Here is a 20,798-nt window from a genome sequence, read left to right on the forward strand (position 1 = left end):
AGTGGTGAGCCGCCCCGCCCACCACTTAGCATGTATGAGTGACAGCTAGGCTGTTAAATGGGGGTTTTTCTGCATAAAAGCAGGGTTTTTGGGACTGGAACTTCAGAAGTCGCCACAGGACCTATGAAATCCGAAGCGGGGAGAAGCTGAGCCATCTGCAACGACGACACCACTGATGGAGCCCTGCTGCAACGACCTCACCACTTTCCCAACGACAAGAGAATATCTTCTGCTGAAAGAGTCTTCTTCCTCTGAGCTGGTGGGATCAACCAGTTCGCCATTTCGCCTTCCAGGACGTCTCTTGGTGGAATCGCCCGTGCCAAGCACCCCGGCGGCCGGATAGCCAAGCTGCACCACTGTGACCGCGAATACCAGGAACGCACCTTTTCACCGACGAACTCTGCGGCTCGTTTCTTCCCTGGGCAGTGTAACGACTCCAAGTTTCCTCCTCAACGAGATCCTCTCTTCCCCTGGTCGAAACCATAAACTGCACCCGCTGCCAGGAACAACTGCTACCACTGGAGCTTCCTCACTCTTAAAGGTAGTGTGTTCTACCTGGCCTCCCTTTCTTCGGTTTGCCCAAGGTGACCCTTAGTTCCTTGGCTTTCCAACTGGGTTGCCCCCAGACCTTCTAACTTTATCTTTTGAACCACCCCAACCTCTTTTGAACATTTCTACAAAGACTTGAATGCATTGCTAAACCGTGTGATCTTGGGCACATTTCGCCTTGCTCCCTTCAAAGTGGGCCTGGCCTATGAACTTTGGCTGTACAATATACCCTGCCTTCAGTAACTTGATTTTGTCTCTTAAAAGTGTTGGGAACTGTTTTATTTTTATGACCAGCCTTTTTGTCTCCCTTTAACCTAATTATTGGAGTGCCATCTGAGTTACGCGCTCACCTGTTTTGACAAATAGTGGTGTTTTGACTTAGACTTGTCTAGTAATTGCTAAAGGAAGTGTAAATACTTTTCTGATTGTGTTGAAACTTGCTTTTGATTAATAGTGCTAGTGTATTTTCTAAAGTGTGTGTTAAATAAATAATTATATACTTTCGATACAAAGCTCTGGTCAGTGTTTGCTTGTTCTACTGTGTTTTTGGCCCTATTGTGTATCCTCTGTATACTGCCTAACTCTTCTTGAGAGAATTCTGACTGCTCAGCCACAGCTACCAGGTAAATCTGGGTGGTACAGACTGCTACCAATTGGGTTTACTGCTTGCTCCTGTAGTCTTAATCTTCTTGCAGTGGTCCCCAAGGGAACTGCACAGGATTCTGCCTAACAGGGGGGGAAGGGCCTCCAGAAAACATTGGAATGGCCACCAATTCATGTGCCCATCTGCCCCTAGGGAAGGGCCAAAACAAAAACAAAAATAAAACAAATTATAACTTGTTTTGGGTGGGTGTGGGCGGGGCACTAAACCACCATGGATGTTTTTAGTGGAAAGGGGGGTGCCCACTGGTGTCTTCTTTTTCGGAAATGCATGGGGTTCCCTGTTTTCCTTGGTGGCTTCGACACCCTAGGCCCAAATCTGTAGGTTGTCCACATGAGCAAAATCTTCTCTGCCGAAATGCTTGGGGTTACCAATGGGTTAGCCTTTTCCCCAGTGGCGTAACACAAAATGTGGGGGCCCCCCTGCGAGACCTCCCAATGGGGGCCCCCTAAGCTCCGCCCCAACATAGGTATGCCCCGCCTACCAGTTTAGACCACGCCCACCACGATATGCTCCGCCCATACACATTTGCTCCACTCGTATATTTACGAGCCATTCGTCCCACTCATACCTTGACGAGCATCTGCACTCAAGTACAATGTTCTCACTCTTATTTCGTAAACATTGCTACCAATTAATGTACAATGTATTGTATTTAATATATAGCACAGTCAGTATATAATGCAAAACATATATTATCCTACGACACATACCAACTAAGCAAATATATATAAAGAAGTGATAAAGATAACAAGCTCCAAATCAGAGTATAGTGATGGAAGTCAAATATTATCAAATATGTTTCTGCTTGTCAGTAACACAATATAGTCATTATCCCAAATCAAGTAATGGAAATTTGGAATTGCAGGTATCCAAAAATAAAACAATCTTAATGACATATGTATATTCACATATAAATACAAAGAAAAGGCATGTGTGCATGTCAATAGACAGTGTATTAACATCAGTGGGAAACAAAAAAGGCAATTGAGCAGGATGATGAAAGAGCAAAATGGTCTCACCAGCTAGACAGTGTGACAGCCCATCGATTTAGTGAATGAAGTCCCATCAATTAAAAATGTCACAGTGACAGATCCTTGTACCTGGAGTCCAGAACTATAATTTGAGGAAAAAAACAAGAATGAAATAAAGTGCCTTGCCAACAACATACACATCATAGATTTAACCATCTAGAATCTACCCAATAATTAGAAAGTAGTAATGTATCTGTATATGAACTGCCTTTAGATTATTTTCCTAACACATAATCTGAGGCCCTACTTCACTGTTAAAAATGCTAAGTGAACGGTTGCTTAAAACAAAACTGCTTATTAAAGTAATTTCAACATCACTTGTAAAAGACATTTTCAGAGAAAAAAGGAACATTACAAATAATGAATACCTCATATCTATGAAACACTTGGCTGTCACACTGGACTGAGACTGACTGCTTGGCTGGTAAACTTGACTGTCACTGGTGAACGCTTGGCTGACACACTGAACTAGAGCCTGGTGACAGCTTGCCTTGCAAACTGGACTGTTGACTGCTTGGCTGGAAAACTTGACTGTTGACTGCTTGGCTGGCAGACAAACTGGACTACACCAATGACTGCTTTTCTATCACACTGGACTACAGACTTGTGGCTGCTTGACTGGCAAACATTACTGTTGACTGCTGGGCTGGCAAACTTGATTGTTGACGGCTTGGCTGGAAAGCTTGTCTGTTGACTGCTTGATTGGCAGACAAACTGGACTACATCAATTACTGCTTTGCTGTCACACTGGACTACAGACTCATGGCTGCCAAACCTGACTGTTGACTGCTTGGCTGGAAAGCTTGGCTGTTCACTGCTTGATTGGCAGACAAAATGGACTACACCAATAACTGCTTTGTTGTCACACTGTACTACAGACTTGTGGCTGCTCAGCTGGTAAATTTGACAGATGACTGTTCGTCTGGTAAATGTAGACTGATGACTGACTGGCTGAAAGAAATTATGACTGTTGGATGGCACACTGGACTAGAGCTTGGTAACTACCTGGCTGGCAAACTGGACTGCACACTCATGACTGCTTGGTTGGCAAACTTGACTGTTGACTGCTTGACTGGAAAACCTGACTGTTGACTGCTTGATTGGCAGACAAACTGGACTACATCAATTACTGCTTTGCTGTCACACTGGACTACAGACTCATGGCTGCTTGGCTGGCAAACTTGACTGTTGACCTCTTGGCTGGAAAGCGTGACTGTTGACTGCTTGATTGGAAGACAAACTGGACTACATCAATTACTGCTTTGCTGTCACACTGGACTACAGACTCATGGCTGCCAAACCTGACTGTTGACTGCTTGGCTGGAAAGCTTGGCTGTTCACTGCTTGATTGGCAGACAAAATGGACTACACCAATTACTACTTTGTTGTCACACTGTACTACAGATTTGTGGCTGCTTAGCTGGCAAACCTGACAGATGACTGCTCATCTGGCAAATGTAGACTGATGACTGACTGAAAGAAATTATGACTGCTTTGCTGGCTCACTGGACTAGAGCTTGGTGACTGCCTGGCTGGCAAACTGGACTGCACACTCATGACTGCTTGGATGGCAAACTTGACTGTTGACTGCTTGACTGGAAAACCTGACTGTTGACTGCTTGACGAAGACAAACTTGACTACACCAATTACTGCTTTGCTGTCACACTGGACTACAGACTCATGGCGGCTTGGCTGGCAAGCTTGACTTTTGACTGCTTGGCTGGAAAGCTTGACTGTTGACTGCTTGATTGGCAGACAAACTGGATTACACAAATTACTACTCTGTTGTCCCACTGTAATACAGACTTGTGGCTGCTCAGCTGGCAAACCTGACAGATGACTGCTCGTCTGGCAAATGTAGACTGATGACTGACTGGCTGGAAGAAATTATGACTGCTTGGCTGGTACACTGGACTGATAATGTCTTGGCTGGCAACATGGACTTCAGACTTTTGGATGCTTGCTGGCACATTTGACTGTTGACTGGTTGACAAAATGGACTACACCAATTACTGCTTTGTTCTCATACTGAACTACATATTGATGACTGATTTGCTGGTAAATTAAAGTTGTAGAGTATTGGGCAAAATACGCTTTTTGTACCGTTAGTCAAGCACTGTCGTCATACCGTCATTAGTTATGCACTTTCATGTTGTTAGTCAAGCACACTTTAAGCTCTGCAAGTTTGAAAAATACTGTTTTGTTTAACTTTTCCACTACTTAGGTTTGTGGTTTTCTTAACATTGTTTTTTCTCCAGGTATCCATGCATCCCGGACCATGTTTTTATGACTAGATAAAAGATGCATTTTATTAGACAGTCCCACTTGCAATCAAGAAGGAGAGGTTATGTTGATCTGTGATTTTGAAAAACACCTTGGATTAGAATTTAAAGGTTGCTGGCACCTTTTTTCGAAACTCCGGTACCGTGTTGGAATAAAGTTTGTCTGCTTACCTTTCTTTGTGCAAACTCCTCTGTTAGCTCTTTAACATCTACTTTCCTTGCTCTTGCGCTCTCTATACTCAAAATGGACAGTCCTGTGAGTCTCTCCTGTGTCATGGAACTTCTAAGATAATTTTTTATTAATTTTAGCTTAGAAAAAGATCGTTCCGCAGTAGCAACAGTTACCGGAATGGTTAGGAAAAGTTTAATAGCTGTTACAACATCCAAAAAACTAGGCAGTATTCCACTATTTTTCAAAAATAAAAAATCTTTCATTGTTCCCCCTGACATGTTTTTGATTTGCCCTTTCAATGCAGTCCTGAATTTTAGAAGTTGCAATGGGAAGTTTGAGGATAGGTCATCCTTGTATTGAGCTGCAAGGGATTCTGCCGATTTAAAAAACAAATCATCATTTGCTTTTAGAATTTCAGATGGAGTCATGAAATTAAATCTTGGAACAATGGTATCTATGCCTGAAAATCTTTTTTGTAACTGTATTAGAATGATATCAATATTGGTGTAAAATACTGATACCCTAAAATTATCTTCAGGGTTGGATAATCGTTTGTCTTCGCACAATTCGTCAAAATGTTTTTTTGTGTGCCGGATTCTTTTTTCAGTAAATTTTGGTTCAATTCCCCAAGCAGTTGCAAGAGAACAGGCAGTGTTTTTAATATCGTCAAAATGTCCTCTAAGACTTACAAAAGTTGTAGTTGTGCTCTTCAGCATACCAACTGCTTGCAAAAGGTCCACATTCTTAGATTGTAGCAGTTTTGAAACTATGTTCACATTTTCTAAAACTTTGCTTTGTACTACAACCATAACAACAAACTCAAATGTCTCCATGCATTTCTTAAGCCCAGTAGCTTCGGTACGTTCATCTCCTTTTTTAGACAGCAAAATTATTTTAGCCAGCGCTTTCATGACATCCAGAAAGCAAAAACGTAGCGCATGAAGAGCATCATGTCTTGATGCCCAGCGTGTTGGACACAGCTTTTTCAATGTGGGATTTGAAGATGAAGCTACTTCCCTTAAATTGGTAAGAAGTTCCCACCGTTTGATGCTGTCACTGAAGAATGTATAAACTCGCTGCACAACATCATAAAATGTTCTAATTTCAGAAATATTCATGCAGGCATCATTTAATACTAAATTTAAATTATGCGCAGCACAGTGTACATAGACAGCATTCGGCTCTCTAGAGCGTATCCTAGTTTGAACACCTGAGTATATCCCACTCATAGTGCTAGCCCCATCATATCCTTGGCCTCTACATTTTTCGATTGACAATCCTTTATTTTCAATAATTTTTAGAATTTCTACTGTAAGGCCTTCTGCACTTTGGTCTTTTATAGTGTGAAAACCTAAAAAACATTCATTGATTTTCACCTCAATTGGTTTTTCATTCTCATCATGGATGACTGTAATGTATCTGAAAACCTGATTTAGCTGTTCTTGTTTTTTAATGTCCTGTGTCGTATCCATGATGATGGAGTGAAATTGTGCATCTTTAATTTCAGCAACTATTTCATTTTGTACTTTATGTGAAAGCAATTCAATTAGTTCATTTTGTATTTTTGGGCTTAGATATTTTATTCTTGTGACTTTTTCAATTAGTTCATTAAGAACTGGGTCATACTTGCTTAACAGCTCTATGATTGACAAAAAATGACCACTATCAATCTCTCCTATTTTTCCCTGTGTCCTCTGAAAGCTAGATAACATGTAGCCAATGTGAGGGTGACATCAATAATTCTTCTCATAATTTTAGTCCAAAAGTTAACCTGTTCTCGGAATTCAGATTGCAATTTTGTGTCAACTGTGTTATCATTTTTCCACATGTCATAAACAACACAAGCCCCTAAATGGGATTGTGTCATTTCATGCTCTTTAATTTTCTTCGAAATTCCTTGCCAGTCTTTTATTCCGACAGCCCATGATTGTTGTTGGTAAGAAAGTCTTCTGTCACCAAACAGCCAACAGGGCTCACAATATGCGCAATCCAATTTAACTGAGTAGCATAGCCAATTTCGGGGTAACTTTTTCCCTGCCTTTGTTAATATGTAATAGTACTCATTTGAAAATGGCCTCTTCTTTAAATCTTTTGGGAAGGGTCCTGTTGGTTTGCAGGGACCATTTTTAAGAATTAATTTCTTTAAAGCAGTATTATGGTCAAAGTTATTGGGAAAGTTTGCTCTATCTGTAGGGAATACATCTGGGAGAGTCAATGGAATGATTTCAACGTCAATGTCAGATTCCATTACAGTCACTGTCTCAGTCCCTCCATATTCATCAACAGTTAATGGATCTATGAACCTCATTGACATAGCTGTGTTTACAGAAGGCAAAGCAGGCAAATCGTGGCCAGAGCAGGATGGCTGCTCTGTTGCCACTTCAACAGCAAGAAATGAAGCAGTATTTACAGAAGGCAAAGCAGCTAACAACTGGCCAGAACAGGTTGGTTGTTCTACTGGCACTTCAACCGTAGGCAAATTAGCAGTAATCACTGGAGGCAACGCAGCTAACATTTGGCCCGAGCAGGATGTTGGAACTTCAGCAGCAGGAAATGAAGCAGTATCTACAGAAGGCAAAGCAGCTAAGTTTTGGTCAGAGCAGAATGGTTGGTCTGATGGCACTTGAACTGTAGGCAATATAGCAGTATTTACTGGCAGCAAAGTAGCTATGTTTTGGCCAGAGCAGGTTGGTTGATCTACTGGCACTTCAACTGCAGGCAAATAAGCAGTAAGTACTGGAGGCAAAGCAGCTAAGTTTAGACCACAGCAGGATGATTGTTCTGCTGGCAGTGGCATCTGTGGTTGTTGCTCTGCACAAGATAATGCATGAACACTGCTTCTAGGCTTAAATAAAGATTACATTTTTGGCTGTTTGCTCTTAGGAGTTTCATCACTAGCTTTACGTCGCTTCTGAGCACCACTTAAATACTTCCTTGGTTTACTCATTTTCTTACTTTATGAATTTGTAAATGATTGTAGTTAATTTAAATGGTGCTTGTGGTGTCCCTTGTAAGCTACCTCCTCTATTCTGGATATTTGTTGGCCTAAGTAAGGAAAAATATTTGAAATTATTCATGCATATAATACATGCCAAGTTGCAAACATTCAAAATGAAGAGAGCATGTAGTATTAATCACCAGCAATATTAAACGTGCAATAGAAAAATAAAAATGAAACAGTTATTTTACCTGTGTCAAAGTATGAATGGAATAAATGTGGCTCTTTATTTCCTGGTGTTTCATTTTACTGTCACTGATATATATAGTGACCACTGCAAAAGCATTGCACTGGGAGTGTCTGTGGGCCCCCCGCTAAGCCAGTGCATGAACAAAATGTTTTCCACGTTACAGGCTAAATGAGAAGAGCAGTGAAAAATAGTAGTGCAAGAGAAGCAAGAGAAGTGGGAGGGAGTAGTGAATGGGGGGATGCAAGGAGAGGGACATTAGCCACAGATTAGACAATATAAAACACCTTCCTCTTTACATTTTTGACAGTTAGACTTACCTTGAAATATACTTTCTGCAAGATGTTGGTCGCACAGTCAGTCACAATTCTCTTGTTCAACACAAGTGTCCTCGCTGCCTGGCGATGTACCTTGAAGGCTGTAGAGACATAGATGAAAAACTACGGTAAATAGACTGCTGTATACTACACACCATTGTTTTAAGTCATTGTTTCACACAAGCATTTTGTGAAAAAAATGTGCAAGCAGCACAATGCATTAATAGCACACTGGTTTCATACTAACAAATTAGACATCACAGACCAGCATTGGTAAGCTAATAAAATGCTTATGTGATGGAGATATTTACTGTGGAGTTAGTATACACGGTCAGGGACTGCTGGGGTGGGATGGCTGTGAGCTAATCACGCCTGTTGAAGCAACTTTTTAATCTTGTCAGAATTAAAGTGTTTAGTCCGAGCAGGTTTTCATGGGCATGCAGATGTGATCTGACTGATTAATGGAGCGTGTACGATTGTTGTGGTCAGAAATAAAAAAATGATTACATACGTAATAAGGCTGCAGGGCAAATGCAAAGCTTGCCAATCAGGCCATCATGGAAGCATTGGGAATTCACTTCAGTACCCCATATATATATAGCAAGCATTGGTAAAGCCAATAAGCCTTGTTTTGCAAATGTAAAGGATAACCTTTTTTTGTTCTGTGGACTTTATAAAAAAAAGGTCCTCTTCATTTACTCATTTACACAACCTGGCCAATTCGCTTTGCAAATATCCATGTGTACGGCAGTAATAAGTGATGTAAATGTGAGCCCCTATTTTTATTTTTCACAACTCGGTGGTGCCAAAGGGACATCTACAAGCCAAAACGATTGCATTTTAATACATAGGTAGGAGGTGAGATATGAGGGACACAAAGCAGGTAGGTGTTTGTTTATTTACCCACCCATTCACTGTACCTGGCCATAATGACTATGGCTATTCGCACCCATTTCCTGCCTCTCCCCCCCTCCAAACACATCCTTATAGTGTCTGTGTGAGCTAGTTTTATCAAGCAGTAACATCAAACTGTGTGCTCAAAGTGCCTCACATGGGTTATTTCAAACAAGTTATCTGTGAGGTAAAGGTTTATTTGGAACTGTACATGTGCTGCTGGTGTAATAAAAACATATTTAACTTAGTGCTCCTTAAGCTGCTTGATTCATAAGCAGAGTGCTTGTTCTTCACGGAAGTCCTGTTAAAACGAGCATTGGCTTCACCAAATGTCCTGATTGTTGTGCCTTTCGATAGGCTAGACCAGTTTGAAGTAAATCAGGAATTGTGATTGATTTTTGTATTGGGTGCGCTATGAACTTGTGGACTGTGATGAAATGTAAAAATGCTTCCAGGATTGATGGCTGTGGGCGCTGGCATACATTATTGTTTTTGTTAGTACTAGTTTTTCCCCCTCTCTGTCTCAGATTGAACATTTGGTTAATGAGATGAGTTTTATTGAGTGGTTTATGGATTTTAGAGAAAATTATGGCTGCGCATATGGAAATACACATCATGAATGCAATCGTGTCAGAAGTGTGCAATGTCTCACTTTAGCTAATGCACATTATGTGGAATCTGCCATCCCTTAATGCAGCTTGATCGGCGCAATAGCTGATAATGCAGCCCTGAGCCCTTTTTATCAAGCAGCCACAGCATAGTTGCAAGAGGGAAAAAGGACAAGAGCCGCCGCAGCAAGAGAAGCAAAGCAGTTTTGAGAATGGGCTCCTTACAAGAAATAAGAAAACATGGGCTAATTTCTGGGCCTGGTTTCAAGCTACCTGGAAATGCCCTCGAGTCACTGTAAGGTGATAACAGAAAAGAGAGGATGTGTCAAGACTTTAAAAATGGTAGTCAACTTGCAGCAGCCTTTTGTGTGTCACGTTTCAGGCCAGCGGAGAGTGCAATGGATTCATTTATCTCAGTTTAACCTGGTATTCTGGGCCCAAAGTGACATGCACCCACACAAGATACCCAAGTATGAGAGTGAGTGGCACACATCAAATATATTTCAGCCAAATGGCACATGATTATTCAACTCTAAAATTCAAAATGTATACCTGTCAGTGGGAATGAGGTACCGTACAAAATGTTCTTCTACATCAGGCCGCAAACTGTAGCGGCCCGGGAGTGAAACATGATCTAGGAGCTTCTTTATATGAGCCAGGATGGACACTGACTTAGTGTGGATGGTACTTCAATACCACAGTTCTTAAAATCTCTGTAGGAATGTGGACACCCGGGTGGAATGTTGTCATTGGTACTTTTATCTTAAAATACCCAGGTTACCCTCCAGCAAAAATGGGGCTTATCTAGAGTTCCCTTCTCTGACTTCACACTTCCTTCTTCGCTGCTCCCACTTTGCTTTCATATCCCCCCTCCCTCGCCGGATCCCTCGCCGTGCTTTGAGACATAAGGGATTTGCACGCAACTGATAACTTTTCAGTCTGCGCTGTCCCTTAGTGGTTCTCATGCTACAGCTAGGCTGTTGCTTTGTAGACAAAACAACAATGTTGAAAGACTGTTCCCTTTTTTCTCCTAAGCAAACCGTGTTCCCCATTAGGCTCTGCGAGTCTAGCCCGAGGCTCAATCCCTCACACCGAGGTTGACAGCCCTAACCTGCCTATTCCCTGCAGCGGGTGCTAAGAAGAGAATACCACCAAAATAAAGGGCTCCTATACGAGGGATGCGTGCACAAAACCTCTCCACCTTATCACACAGGAGGCTGCCCTGTACTATGATGGTGGTGCGTCTGCGCCTGTGCATGGCCCATACAAAATACGCCTGAGGCCGTGACGGTATGGCCCATGCCAGGCCGCACCCAGCAGACAACATGTAGGATAGCACACTCTGGTAGTCTCCAAAGCATGACGGTCCATGGTTAAGGCGTGTGCCGTGATAGATTTACTATCAGCTATGAGTATAATCAATTCAGCCCAACCACCTCATCCTGTGCCCTGTCAATGGCTGCTTATAAGGGCTGGCTCCTCCGTGACATGCACCGACTGACACATACTGAAATACCTAGAACACTTTGCAATCGGCAACCACTAACTATAATAGGCTTATTAATCAATTAATTTACATTTGTGTTTAGTGTGCACCAAAAACCTGAAATACACTTTTCAGGTAGGGTCCCATCATTTGTGACATATGTGGGAAGAGCACCCATTTTAACGAAACTACTATCTTCTAGCAGCCTTTGATCCACCTTCACCACACCCCCTGTGTCCCCACGCCCTCTTCTCCTGCACTTCTCCCTCTCCCCGTTTTTCTCCTTCTCACTCTCTCTCTTCTCTTTCCCTCCCTCGCTCTCTCTCCCCCACCCACTCTCTCTTGGTTTCCCTTTCTCTCTCGCTGTCTTTCTATCAGGCCAAGAGGTGCCTTTCCGTGGCACCTCGTCAGCCGGTTCTAAACTGCAGACCCAGACTAGATGTTCTAGTAGTCAACCCCACCAGAGGAATCAGGCCGGTAAATAAATGAAGAAACACGTCACATGCGCAAAACTAGCATTCCCATGATACATGATTGTCTTTTGAACTTTAGCGCGTGCCTGCTCTTCTCTGCGCTTGGCTTTGTCGGTATACCTACCCTCTGCTACACGTAGCTCTGCTTCATCAACGTCTACCGTCCACACACCCCACCCTACCATATACGTCATATAAGGTAAAAAACAAAGAACATCTTGTTTTCTAGCAACGAACCCATTCACATGTGTATCAAGTCAAGTCCTAAAAATTAAAGTGGGGGACTCATCAACAAATGCAATAGGAGGTGATGTCACCAGAAATTAGCATACCAAGGTGAAATATGCACATTTCATTAAATTGGCTTTGCATAACCACCCAAATTAAACAGGACAAATGGCATTTGTCTTTCATAAAATCAACAAACACACAAAAGTTAAGAGGGGATATTTTCTTCGAATAGTGTTTTTGAAAATTTTAAAAGGTGTGAATGTTTTAAACTTCAAGAACCAATACAAATGTTTTCCCTGGGACTTGCAGTACCGAAATGAAACATTTCATCTTTATTTCTTTGCCATTTTTCATCAGGTTATATAGTGCAGTGGTGAAGTGTCTGGCCTACAAACCTGACAACTGTGGTGTGATCCCTAAGGTCGGATTTAATTCATGAATTCAAAGAGGACATTCAATAGCTGGGGGGGACTGAGTACACCACCTGAATTAAGTGGGTGGACTCCGTCCCCCATAGTGGTTTTTAAAACTTTAAATGGTGTGCATGTTTTAAACTTCAAGAACCAATACAAATGTTTTCCCTGGGACTTGCAGAACCGAAATAAAACATTTCACCTTTAGTTGTTTGTCATTTTTCATCAAGTTATAAAGTGCAGTGATGAAGTGTCTGGCCTACAAACATAATTAACAAAACTGATTAAGTGCGTGCAGCATGTCCTTTGCAATGATTTGCAAAACGTTTTTTTGGGGGGTGACGTTTCCCCCTGTAAAACGTTTTTGTGAATGAGGGCAGGGCAGCAGGCCCATAATATTTTACACTCTCGACCAATAAAAAGCACCATTTTCAACAGGCTTAGGTTACACATGTATAGTAGACATGGTTGTCCCTTAACTCAATGTACAGTCATAATTTACTACCACACGTAGGAGTAGCTTTTGCATGGCACCTGTAACAGGCTAATTTCAAATGACGCTCTCAATAGCACGACGCAAACTGCCTTTGTGACCACGTTTGTCTCCACCGCCTGCTCAACCGCATATGAGGCATTTTCTGGGTGGTGTGGAAAAATGCATGCGACTATGTGCTATTTGTAGCTCCCTGTCCCTTTTTAACTGCCTCGGTCAGAATATACTCCTCGGTCACTGCGTGCAATCAGTAACGACGGCCTTCATGTGGGAATATGGCGCCAATATTGCGCCCATCCTTACAGGGATTCCTGATGGATTATCAAAGGCAGTGAGAATTCCGTAGGCATTCAAGCCTCTCCACATTCACCAAAATAGATGGGATATACATGCTGTTGCTTGAGGAAACCCAAAGAGCGTATTTCCCACTCTTATCCCATCAGATTAAGCTTAAACAAAATGGCTCTGATCATCGAAAATGCACCGAAAATGTGTACCCGCGTTTTTTTACTGATCCCTGCAATTTTAAAGCACTATTGAGAATGTTAATTTAAAATGAGGCTATACATCCTTACCTTTGCCAACCATAGCCATGAAGTCCGTGAATATTGTTGCGGGTCTCCTATTTGACAACCACACGTCATTCGCTATATAATCACGTAAACATAGGCGGATGCATGGTAATGGTGATTTAAAAAAAAGGATAATCTCGGATCGAATTTAGATAATGCGTGAGGAATAATGAACAGTGTTAATGCATCTCCTTCGAATTGGTGTTGCCACGGCACTTTTCTCCGCAGGGCCTGCACTTTCTTTTTTATTTTTGATGGTTTTCTGGTTTCATATTCTAATGGCATTTAGTTACGGGAGGTAATATTTCTCAAGCAGCTATTGATAATTGCACACATTCAGAAGCGCACAGACCGAATAATGTACAGCATTAAAGGCGTAAGATCAGTTGAGTTTTCAAACGGATGAATTAACATGAGCTGCTCTGGCGTGCTCTGCTAACCATGGAGCGTTATTTAAAATCACGCAAGATTAAAAGGACGACCCCGTGAAATTCCACATTAGGCCTATGGATTTGGAACAACATCGAAGGAAATGTAAAATAAACCCCATTTCAGACAGGTCATAGGCCTCAGCAAAACACTGCATGTCGGAATGTGCTGTTGTGACTTGTGCTGTGGCAGAGAAACGTGGACGGTGCTTGCGAGCACCCCTCCCTATCCTAGCCCGGCCAATAGAGTCACGCATGCACCATCATAGTAAGGCTGCCCCTGCTGCTAAGTTAAAATAAAAAAATAACTTACCTTAGTTGACGACGAGTCGACGTTAGTGAAGTCCCGAGTTCCGACCTTTCAAACTGAAGCCTCAGTAGATCCTGCCTGCCGAATTACAATGGATTACCACCCGGGCCGGTAACACACACTATAATCCGGTGTCTCACTACAATCATGCGTAGTGTGTCAGGGTGCGGGCTGTGTGACTCGCTCTCGGCTCGTGCGGAGGCAGGGCTAGCTTGCCAGCTGCGCATGCGCTTTGCAGCATGATGCAGCCCACGCGCAGACTCAGCTCAGCAAATCTGCAAGGCAAGTTAGTGTGCCTGAGCCTGCCGAGCGACAGTAACTTCACGTGTGAGTGTGACCACTGCATCCCAGGCGCCGGGTCCACTGCAGTGCAGACAGTCAGTGCAGCACCCCAACGGCACCATAGATCCAGAGACAGAGGGCCAGACTGTAGTCTCTCTGGGTTATATGGTGCCACTGAGGGCTGCTCTGACTGAGAGAACACAGTGATATTGCTGTGCTGGGACTGGGAGAGGCGGCCCCTCTCAGTGACGATGGCATGGGGGCCCCTGCAGCCCTTGGGCCCCCCCGCACCGCGGGGGCTGCGGGGGCCCCTGTTACGCCACTGCTTTTCCCTTTGTACCCAGGTAGGTGCACACACACATGTGAGGTACTGTTTTCATCAGGACACAGGTGGGAAAGCAGGAAGGTAGGACATGTGTTGTTGGCAGCGTGTTTCGGTGGGTGGCCAGAGTGAAATATCTGAAAATTTTCTGCCAAATTTCGGATTTTGTCGGGTTTGTGGGTAATAAATTCTGGGGCGATTCGCGCCAATCAGACCTCTGTGGATTAAAACTGGTGGCCTCTTTTCGGAAATGCATGGGGTTCCCTGTTTTCCTTGATGGCTTCGACACCCTAGGCCCAAATCTGTAGGTTGTCTACATGAGCAAAATTCCTGAAAATCTGCTCTGCTGAAAGACTTGGGGTTACCAGTGTTTATCCTTTTCCCTTTGCGCCCAGGTAGGTGCATCCACACATGTGAGGTACCATTTTCATCGGGACACCTGTGGGAATGCAAGAAGGTATGCCATGTGTTGTTGGCCGCGTGTTTCGGTGGGTGAGCAGAGAGCAATGTGCGAATATAGTGTTTTTTTCGCCACATTTCAGACTTTGCCGAGGATTGTGGGTAATACTTTCTAGGGCGATTGGCGCTAAGTCAGACCTCTGTGGATTCCCACGGGTGTCCTCTTTTCGGAAATGCATGGGGCTCCCTGTTATCCTTGGTGTCTTTGACACCCTAGGCCCAAATCTGTAGGTTGTCCACACGAGCAAAAATTCCTGAAAAACTGCTCTGCAGAAAGACTTGGGGTTAGCAGTGTTTTAGCCTTTTCCCTTTGCGCCCAGGTACGTGCACCCACACATGTGATGTACTGTTTTTGTCGGGACACCTGTGGGAATGCGGGAAGGTAGGCCATGTGTTGTTGGCGCCGTGTTTCGGTGGGTGGGCAGAGTGAAATGTGCAGGAAAAAAAAAATCGCCACATTTCGGACTTTGCCGGGCATTGTGGGTAATACATTCTGGGGCGATTTGTGCAAGTCAGACCTCTGTGGATTCCCACGGGTGTCCTAATTTTCGTAAATGTATGGGGTTCCCTGTTTTCCTTGGTGGCTTCGACACCCTAGGCCCAAATCTGTAGGTTGTCCACATGAGCAAAATTCCTGAAAATCTGCTCTGCCGAAAGACTTGGGGTTACCAGTGTTTTAACCTTTTCCCTTTGTGCCCAGGTAGGTGCGCCCACACATGTGAGGTACCGTTTTCTTCGAGAGGCTTGTGGAAACGCGGGAAGTTATGACATTTGTTGTGTTTGCGTGTTTTTCATAACTTTTCAACACACTTGCTGCTGCACTTTGTCACACGACCCTTATATTTCCCAAATGTGACCTACATTTAGTCACTGCTTTAGGTACTATACACTTTTGTAACCTGCACAAGTCACCTACCCTTCAAAAGGCCTGCCTGTGCTCTTTCAAAAAATGTATGCTTGCCCTTCCTCACCACATTTGTTTTCCTAATTTACACATGCTAAGTACGGCTTATGGTATTGCTTGTTTTGTGAAACATTATGAAAAATGTGTGATTTCCTAACCGGAAGAGTCAGAGAATGTAGCGGAGCATTGTTTTTCTCAAAATTCACAGAAGCCATTTGCCTTACCAGCCCAACCATGTCCACCACATAACATATTTTTCTGTCATTTTCCCAATTTTTCCCCAAACTATGGAATTTTTCCCTCATAGTTGTTGCCTGACCTGTGCAAATCACCCCTTCCTAAACTTGGAATTAGGTCTACTTTCAGAAATGTATGACTTCCTGTCTTCCCATTGAGCTTTCCTACCCTTCACTTCCATTCCGTCCACGCATGTCCTATTGGAAAAAAGGCCAAAATCGCCTACCTCTCACAAAACGGTTGGTAACTGTTAAGGATTTCAATCAGGCGACACACCCTGGTCTCAGCCTAGTATGCAACGCACAACTGAAATGCTTATTTATTTATATATAGATTCCATATTTGAGAGATACACCACTCATATGACCCCCCCCTTTTCAAATACCCCATGTCACGATGGACCAGGAACCAGGCTGGTGGGTAAAGGTAATATTTATTTATTTATTTAAAAATTCAAAAGAAATCATACACGTTTTAATAAATGGGGCAGCAATCACCAATTCGATGATAATAACAATAGGAATGTAAGCAATGCACTTAATTCAACTCTTTAGTAAAACAGACAGAAAACACCAGGGAATAGAAACACTTTTGGATTTTCGGAAAGATGTGCTATCCCTGGAGTCTTCCCAGGAGTGTTCCTCTTAGAAACAGCAGACATGGCCAGACTATCCAGATCTAGAACCAAAAGGAGTAGCAAAGGTGTTTTGATAGCGACTGACGTAGTAAAATCATTCATTCCAATCTTGTCCCAGATAGCGAACTCCTATAACATAAAGCAGCTGTCCAGAATACTAAAAGATACCATAAACACAACAACAGATATACTATTTAACATGACGTTGGAAGAAAAAGGAATTAGGTTAATGACACTGCAAAATAGAATGGCTCTCGATGTGATCCTGGTTGATCGTGGGGGAATTTGCAAGATTGTGGCATCAGCGTGCTGTGTATTTGTAGATGACTATTCCCCTACGATTTTTGAAGCAATAAAGAAAATGCATGTCCTTACCGCCTAGCTCCCTACTGGAGAAGGGGGCTGGGGAATAGAGTCCTGGTTTTGGGGAATACTGCGTTCTTGGGGATGGAAGTTGATCTCGATATTAGTAGTGGTGTTTGGAATATTCATAACGTGCTGTTGTTGCATACACTGCCTACCGTTAGTTTGCACTGAGGTAACTGAGGGATGTACAAAGGGATGTATGCATATGATAACAAGAAGAAAACAAACTTATGGCCGGGATGACAGAGACACAAATGAAATGAAAACAGTGAAATAATTAATGGCTATAGATATTAATGAAGATGATGATGCTTATAGTAGCATGCAAACTCAGACATAAGTGCTTTAGACTTGTCGTCATCAGAGGAGGATACAATAAATGAATGAGACGTTTGGCATACGGCCAAAGGAGGGATTGTTAGTCTAGAAAAATGGATACCTCTCATGATTGACGGCAAACTATTTTGGTGGCCGTGGGCCAACCGTCTCATGCACGATACGATAGAAATACAGGTTTCCGAGTTTACCAATGAACGGCCATTTTGATGTAACAAGGATCGCCATTTTGTTTTCTAACAATTGCTCCTCGCTTTCTGTTCAAATTGCTTTGCAGCACATTTTCTGCTTACACTGCTCGACTGTTAATATTGTTGTCTGAACGTGAAAGGACAAGGCCGCAGGGCCGCGAGGCTAATAAGAGTTTGTTGAAACACAACGTAGGCAGCGCCAGGAAGGAATGCCCGGCTCCCTCCTGAATGTAGCCTTGAAGCAGAGCCGCAGGGCATTTAATCATTTCACAGCTGCCAGCCAGTCTCGTTATATGGTAGAATATGATAGAATAAAGCAGCTAAAGCCTTGAATTATGCTCTTCTTACGGCCCCCCTTTACCGAGCCCTGTAGAGCGTGTCGGCTCCCAGGACACGAACAGCACCTCATAGATAGCAAGGTCTGGAATGTGACTCTTCCCCCGTATGTAGCTCGCTTCCAAGAACAGAAGCACTGTGTTCTGTTCAACAACTAAAAGATGCCTCCGCACTTGCAAAATTGCATATTGTTACTAGAATAGATATTTGAAGGTGTCATATTTGTCGAAAGTGTCCATCATCACACCAAGTTCAAATAAACCCAATAAAGGGGGGTGTTAAACATGTCATAGCTGATTGTATGATATGCATTTTGTATATATGTAACTGATGTACGTAATTCACTCTCTTGCGTCCCTCGAGGTCTAGAGATACACGTCGCGGGGCGTGAGACCGAGTTGCCCAACTGAGACTATTTGCTTTGCAATAAACCCTAGCTTTGGGAATACAACCTTGTGTCTGGCGTATCTTTCGTGTGTGGTGACTTGCCTTGTTTCCATAGACGTGAGGGACCCCTAGGGGCCCCTTTCAGTTAGGGGGTTAAAACCTGGATGAGAAACAATGTTTTGCCATTGAATGACAAGAAGACAGAGATCTTGATTATTGGCAGTGCAGCCAAACTTAAGACTCTAGGTCCTCAATACGAAGCTGTTCTGGTCGGAGGAACAAATGTTCAGGCATCTGGCCATGTTAAGTAACTTGGAGTTGTCTTTGACTGCAACCTTAACTTTAATAAGCATGTTACTTACGTAAGCTCCAGTTGCATGTACACAACCCATTTGCTGTGGCAAATTCGCCCATATCTCTCAGATTCCAACAGAGCTGTAATAGCAGCAGGGACCATTAACTCTAGGCTGGACTACTGTAATGGACGATTGATTGGCACTACATCAGCAAATCTAAACAAACTACAGACAATTCAGAACGGGGCTTTTAGAGCTGTCGTCGGCATAGGACGTAGGGAATTTACATTGACTCCCCGTTCAACAAAGAGTCCAAATTAAAGCATCATGCCTAGTATATGGTATATAAGTGCCTCGAAGGCACAGCCCCCAGGTACCTGCAGGCACGCATTAAGAGACTGCCACAATGATGAACATTGCGATCTAACGTCAAGGACCTCCTCTTACAACCATGCTTCAAACTGAAGAAATACAGGGACCTGTGCCCCGATGCATGGGGACCAAGGATTTTGAACAATCTTCCGCTGACCATTAGGCAGTTGCCGTCTGCCGCCCAATTTAGGAGAGCCCTTAAAACCCACTTGTTCGATGGAGAAGGAATTTAGGTATCCGCCTCTCTCTACTCTGGACTTTGATTGCACCTTTACCGTATCCCTGCCTTCTGCAGCTTTTCATGTTTCTGTTTGTATTGTCATGTGAGCGGTCTGAGACCTGCGGGCGAGTTGGGGCTTTATAAAAATGTAATAGAATAGAATAGAATGCACTTGTTATGAATCAGAAATAGCCAGCCAATTCCTGCCACGAGCCCCCAATTTGTTACAGTTTATTGAGAGGCCACCCTCAACACAGGGAGTTCCTTCCCTCTGCAAGCTAAAACAATAAACGGTTAATGTTAGTTCTTATTTCCGCCCTATCTCCAATTCATCTAATAACCATAGGATCGCTCCCCCTGAGCTACCAATGAGCCAAGAACCAGGCCGGTGTACAGGAAATATATTTATATTTAACACAGCACAATAAACTTCTCTCAACATAAATAAATCACACAAGTGGGATGAAAAGAACATAAATCACAATTCTTTACTTTCTAAAATTTCACTTCAAAAACTATTAAACTAATTAAACTGATCAATAAGCAAATGAAATGCTGTGCAATTTCCATTTTCATGTGCGCTTAAAAGGCTAGCACTTTAGTTTGACAAATGTGTGTGAATGAATACAGCAATTGTTATTTCACCCACACTTTTGTTTTAAAATAAACACAGGATGATTTAGCAGTTTTGTGATTTCAGACCCCCTGCACTTAAAGGCCTTTTGTTGAGGAAGCTAGACTGTAAAAATGAGGATGGTTTGAGAATTTCGGATTTCAGACCCCCCTGCACTCAAAGGCCTTTGTTGGGGAAGCTGGATGGTAAAAATGGGCATGGTTAGAGAATTTTGGATTTCAGACACCCCTCCACTTAAAGGCATGCGTTGGGGAAGCTGGACAGCAAAAATGTGGATGGTTAAGAGAATTTTGGATTTCAGACTCCCCTCAACTTAAAGGCCTGTGTTGGGGAAGCTGAATGGTAAAAAATGGGATGGTTTGGGAATTTTCGATTTCAGGCCCCTTCCACTTAAAGGCCAGTGTGAGGGAAGCCAAACAGAAACAATACGCAATGAAATTACACTCTAAAGTTTTTAGTGCACACCGGGAATCAGCTTTGTTAATTTTGAATTTCAACAAAAATCACCCATGGTGTTCTGACAAGGGGAATTAATTAATATTGTTTTAGTTAAATAGGCTAAGGATCTACACAGTTTTGACCCCCATCATCTGTTATAAAGGGAAAGGATTTAAGGACAGCAGATCCCCCACCTTTTTTGGTTGCAAAGGGTTCAATTCTACTTCAATAGAAAACCTCTGTTTAAAGTGCAGGGAAGTCAGTTGCATGTC

Source organism: Ambystoma mexicanum, chromosome 3q, assembly GCF_040938575.1.
Source record: "Ambystoma mexicanum isolate Mex_15411 chromosome 3q, UKY_AmexF1_1, whole genome shotgun sequence".
NCBI classification, from domain to species: domain Eukaryota; kingdom Metazoa; phylum Chordata; class Amphibia; order Caudata; family Ambystomatidae; genus Ambystoma; species Ambystoma mexicanum.